Here is a 6,000-nt window from a genome sequence, read left to right as displayed (position 1 = left end):
CTCTTTTGTTAAAGAAATGTTTAATTTAAAGTACTTTACTGTCTGAAAATGGAGGTGGGGAGCTCAAAATTAAAGACAAAAGAAATGTACACACTGGCTAGATTTAACCCCACTAAAGCCAGCAGCGTTAGAGTTCCAGCTATGTCCCTCTCAGTCACCTGTGTGGTAACTGCTCCTCCATTTAACACTGCTGACCTGGACCACTAACCTTGATCCAAGAGCTGCAGATGGGACAGTACCCTTTGACCTACATATAAATATTTATATTTATGAAAAGACACTTTGAATTTCTAAAAATAATTGTAAATATTATATAAAAGCAATCATCAGGGGCTAAAGAAATGTTTGGGCAAAATGTTTGCACAAACATGAAACCCTGAGCCCAGATGCCCAAAACCTGCATAAAAGCTGGTGTGGCAATATGGACTTGTATAGCACACGGCTGGGGTACAGAATAGACAGCTCCTGGGGTGCGTGGGCCAACTGGTTTGACACTAATGATAAGCTCCTGCCTCAGTAAACAACCTGTTTCTCACTAATAATGTGAAGAGCAATATAGGAAGTCCTCCCGGTGCTGACTTCTGTCTTCCACATGCATGTGTGGGTGTCTTCACCCCACTCACACACATAAAAAAACATACAAAAGACCACAGTTTTATAGATAGTCACTATTTCCTTATGCTGCCTTCTAGAACATTTCATGTGTAGCATAATACCACACAGTCGGAATGCCTTTTAAATATGTGTGAAGAAAGAAATAAAATGCTCAAACAACGCTCACTAGTGAAAGAAAATCCTCCAAAAATATAAATAATAATACTGGATTTCAAATAGCTTCAGTAGAGAAAATAAAAATCGAGTTTTTGGTGTATTATTTCTCTTGGTTGCTTAATAAGATTTTGTGTTTTTGTTCAAAGCCCACAAATGACAAAGAACCAGCTGCTTAATTTAAGATTATAGCCTGTCCAGGAGTAAGTGGGGAACCTTGATTCACATAAACAAGAGACTCAAAGAGTGAGAGTTTGATGTGACGTTAAAGACATTTTAGAAAGATTTTCCCTCACCCAGGTCCACTAATGCTAGCACACTTAGACATGAGCATCAAGGGGCAGACAGATTCTCAGTTAGATGGTTTTTCTTGAGATTTTCAGTAGGTATCTGACCAGCAAAAGGTACGGAACACCTGAGAGCTCTTCATTAGTGAGATGAGCTAATCTCCAAGCATACTCCATATAGGGCAACAACAATCAGAACTTAATACACAAAACACCCAGACTGGTGCAGAGGGACTCAAAAACTACTAACTACTTTCATTGAAATGTTAAATCCAGGAACAGAAGAAGGGAAATAAGTCAATGGGTTCCTTTCTGATCATCTTTCTCTTAAGAGTTCCTCACCACTGAAATAGTGGGAACACTGTGCTAAACATGTAGTGCAGATAATTATCTAACGTAATATCCAAATATGTACATAATCTGGAGCTTCATTATTTATTAGAAAGATAGTAGAGACATAATATCTAAAATAATGAACAATTGACCTAACTAGCCTATGTTCAAATATTAGCCCTTCCATTTTCTCAATGGGTAACAACAATAAGGAAGTTATCTAATGTCTCTGTGTCTTCCTACGGTATAAAAGGAAATAATGTTAGTACTTATTTTGCAGGCACTATAAGGACTCAAATATTTGGAAAGCACTCAGCATGTTATCTGTGCCAGGAATATAATGTATCATCATCATTACTATCATTTTTATTATCATCACCAACATCATCATCATAATCAACAACAGCAGCAGCATAGAACACCACCACCTTGGACACCAGACAAGATATTATTTGTATTGGATGTCCCTAAAGAAACCTTTCAGAGTCATGGATCCTAAACGTAGGACTATCAGCATACCATTTACTGCTCAAATCTCAGCCTCAGAAATACTAGAGACACTTTGTACACTGGACCTAACATATGAGTAAGTCTGGCTCAGAGAATGCCAGGGAGACGCAAGAGAAACACTGTGTGCAAATACAGACTGAGTCATCTACAGCTCTGGGGTTAGAGTGTGCCAGCTTCTCTTGGCTTGCAGCAATGCAGATAGACTGTGGGAAGAACTTTCAGTTTGGTGGAATTTACTGTTTTATATGTGCTTTGTGGCTGTGAAATCACAGCACTTGCAGAGTTGAGAGGACATCATATATCTGCTCGTCCAACCATTTTACAGATGAGGAAACTGATCCAGAAAAGAACAGTGATGGGTCAGCATGTGGCTAGTAGGTAGTGAAGCCTCTGAAGGAAAGTCTTTTCAGAACCTTAGTGATCATGAGTCATCGTAGAATGTTCCCAGCTTCATACTATAAATCTGATTAACTAGATCCATATTTTATAAATAAGTAGCTTAAAGAGTAGGAGTACTTCACCCAGTTGAACTTCAAATTACTTTAGATCAAAGTAATGTATCTTTTTGGATATCAGACTCTTGCTTAAAAATTTATGTGCTTTAAAATTCCTGTTACAGAGAACATAAACAGTACATTGAGTTTGATCAGTCAGTGAAAAATTAATCTCAGGGGGTAAATGTTTCATCTTTCCAGGCATCGGAGAACGACATAACAAGCATTTTACTGAGTTCCATTCTGGCCCTGAAATCGTCTGTTTATGCCATGTGGATGAAGAGCTTACTGAGAAGCTGACCGTTCCTCACAAGGCCTCCCTTACAGGAAGGAGGCTACTCTGGAAACAGTCCCACCGTTCAACATCTTGCACATTTGCCATGACCCAGACATACAAACACAGCTTGCTCGTGTCTGCTTTTAACAGAAGACTCAGAGCTGGGTGAATTAGATCTCTTACCCCACTGTCTACTCTCATCCAACTTCACAAGCCCTGCATCATGTTTTATTAAGTGGACTGCTTTTCCTTTAATGCTCCATCCTGACTCCCACTCCCTTCCCTCCTAGAGCCATCCACTCCAATGCTTATAAAACCTAGGTGCTGTGGTGGTTGTCCAATTAAGGGATACCCAGGTAGCTGGGAAAGCATCATTGTATGAGATTGTGGGAACATCAGTGGGCATGACCTGGCTTTTTGAAGGACTACCAGTTAAAATTCTTAGAACATCTGTATGGGGTTGGACTTCCACTACCAATGCAAGAGGGGTTCCCCAGGTTCCTCACCAACAGTGAGTGCTAGCTGCCTTTCTTATGGGCATCTGTCTAGTAGGCAGGAATTTGTTAGTGGGCCACTCTGGGATCTCCATCTCTTAGAAACACTCATATCCTCACCTCCCCCCTTTGAAAATGAGGAGGTCTAGATTTCCATACACACCACACACAAGTCCTGAGAAACAGGAAGTGGTATCTTGGGACATACACATGCTTTTTCCCACACCAATCTGCCATATCTCAAAATATTTCTCATAGGCCTTCATTCTCTGGGGAATTGGGGTGGTGGTGGGACCCCTGGGGTTTGGGGGTGGTGCTTGGGTTGGGAGGGTGAGGGGTGTCCCATCCCTCTGAAAGCCTTTCTGGAAGTTTTTGACATCAACATTTGTGAAACTGATAGACCAGGATTGCGTTCCTGTCCTCCTCGATCCCTTTTCCCTTTCTTGCCCCCCTCCTCTCCCCAGTCTTCCTCCCCACACCATCTTCCCTTCCTTTTGCCACTGCCATCTTGCTACCTAGATCTTGAAGAGCTTTCTCTTTCTTAACTCCTCTCTCTTTTCCAGGAGAACTCTCAATGTCCTGCCTCTGAATAGGGGGCTTGGGGTGGGCAGTGGGGAAGCATAAGAAAACTAGATTACAAGGGGAAACAATTAGGAAAGACTGTCTGCAACACTCACTTTGCCATGTGAACATACTTTCACCATCCTAAAGCAATTTGCATATCACGTGACCATCTCAGAACCATAGAGATAAAAATAGATAAAAATAGAAACCAAGGCTGAGAAACAAAAGAGAGGCACTGTGTGGCATAATAAGATGGATGGACTTCAGGAAACCTATTTTAGAAGAAGTGCCTTTTACAACGGTCCCGGCCTTCCAAAAACATGAGGAAGCTTTTAGAACACCAACTTTCATTCTGTTCTCCCCATCTTCTCTTTCATAGATCCAGTTGTCTGAACTCAAAGAAGATTCTGACAAAAAAAAAAAAAAAAAGAAAAAGAAAAAGAAAAATGAAAAAAAAAAAAAAGAAGAGAAGAGAAAAGAAAAGAGAAGAAAATTATTTTATCTCTGCTTTTTAACAAATAGCTTGTGGTTGTTCTTAACCACTTGCAAGATTTTTATTTCGTTGCCTGTGATTCTCTTATAAGAAATATTTTGAATATTTAAATATTTCAAACAACTAACTGTTCCTTTTTCAAACTACAGTATACTTCCTGATTACCTCGTGCTGACTGACATGGTGAGTAGATTCCTTGTGTGGAGCAAGGGATTTTCAAATGTTAAATGTCTAGGTATAGACACATAAACAGCTTAGTTCAATTATTTAATTATGCCCACATGCTGGTGATATAAGCTTTACATTGTCACTTATCAAAATATGAAAATCAGCATATATGTCTCTTTCTATGATCAAAATATATTAAATCTGCTTGGAGGACACTTTTTTTTATGCCCCAAGTGAACGCTTGCTCCTGGATAGTCAGCAAGTACCACATGTGAGTGGAGAAAGGCTGTGAGGATGACTAAAAAAGATGCTTTTTCTCCACAACCTATTATGATGCGTTTAGACAAATGATTTAAATCACAAGTCTTAGTTTTATCTTCAACAATATATAAATAGGGCTGGAGTCTAGCTTAGGACTAGCATGCTTGCCCGGCTTCCAGGAGGCCATAGATTAATATCGCCAGTACTAAAAAAAATAATGTAATGTGGAGATAATAATATCTATAATTGTATATTTAAGATTTAGCATGATCTCTACAGGTTCTCTCTCCCCTTTGTTGGGTATTTCAGCTAATGTCATCCCTGTTGGGTCCTGGGAGCCTCTTGCTTTCCTGGCATCTGGGACTTTCTGGTTGCTACCCCCTGTTCCCCATTTCTTACTGCTACACACCTCTGTTCAATTTCCTGACCCTCTGTACATCTCCCTCATCTCCTCCCACACCTGATCCTGCCCCCTGTTTTTCCTCTACTCCTCCTTTCTTCCTCCCAAGTCCCTCCTACCCTCTATCTCCCGTGATTATTTTGTTCCCCCTTCTAAGTAGGACTGAAGCATCCACACTTTGGTCTTCCTTCTTCTTGAGCTTCATGTGGTCTATAAATTGTATCTTGAGTATTCCAAGCTTTTACGCTTATAGCCAGTTATCAGTGATCATGTGTGCTCTTTTGTGACTGGGTTACCTCACTCAGAATTATATTTTCTAGTTCCATCCATTTGCCTGCAAATTTCATGAAGTTGAAAAATTATAACGTAAAAGTAAAATTCTAGGCCTTTAGGCCCAGGCTTGAGAATGTGACCTCTATGACTCAATGATCCAAGGTATGCTAATCATAAAACAGATAGTGACATTCCTCCACCTACCTGCTTCCTGTGTTCAAGGAGTGTTCATTCAAAGAAAGTCACCCCGACCCACCCTGACCATTGCTGGAACCCGCTACACAAATGTGCTATTGTTAGAGTCTCGTAGAAACTGTCTTGAGAAATAACCCTCACAATTACCAGGTATTCCTTGTGACTCTTGTGACTTTGTACTTCCTTGTGACTCTTAACTGGTATTTTTGGTATTTTCCAACAACACCCTCCCCACCTCCTTGAGTTGTGGTTTCTTCCTTTAAATACTCCCTCACCTAGCTACTCGGGGCGCCATGGTCCTCTACCACTGCGTGGTTTATGACTGTGGGCCCAAGAGCGCTCTTGAATAAAAGTCTTCTTGCAGTTTGCAGCAAGACCATTCTTGAATAAAAGTCCTCTTGCAGTTTGCAGCAAGACCATTCTTGAATAAAAGTCCTCTTGCAGTTTGCAGCAAGACCATTTCTCGTGAGTGATTTGGGGTGT

The sequence above is a fragment of the Mus musculus genome, chromosome 5, assembly GCF_000001635.26.
Source record: "Mus musculus strain C57BL/6J chromosome 5, GRCm38.p6 C57BL/6J".
NCBI classification, from domain to species: Eukaryota; Metazoa; Chordata; class Mammalia; order Rodentia; family Muridae; genus Mus; species Mus musculus.
The sequence above is the reverse complement of the archived record's forward strand: the minus strand, read 5'-3'. Positions refer to the sequence as shown.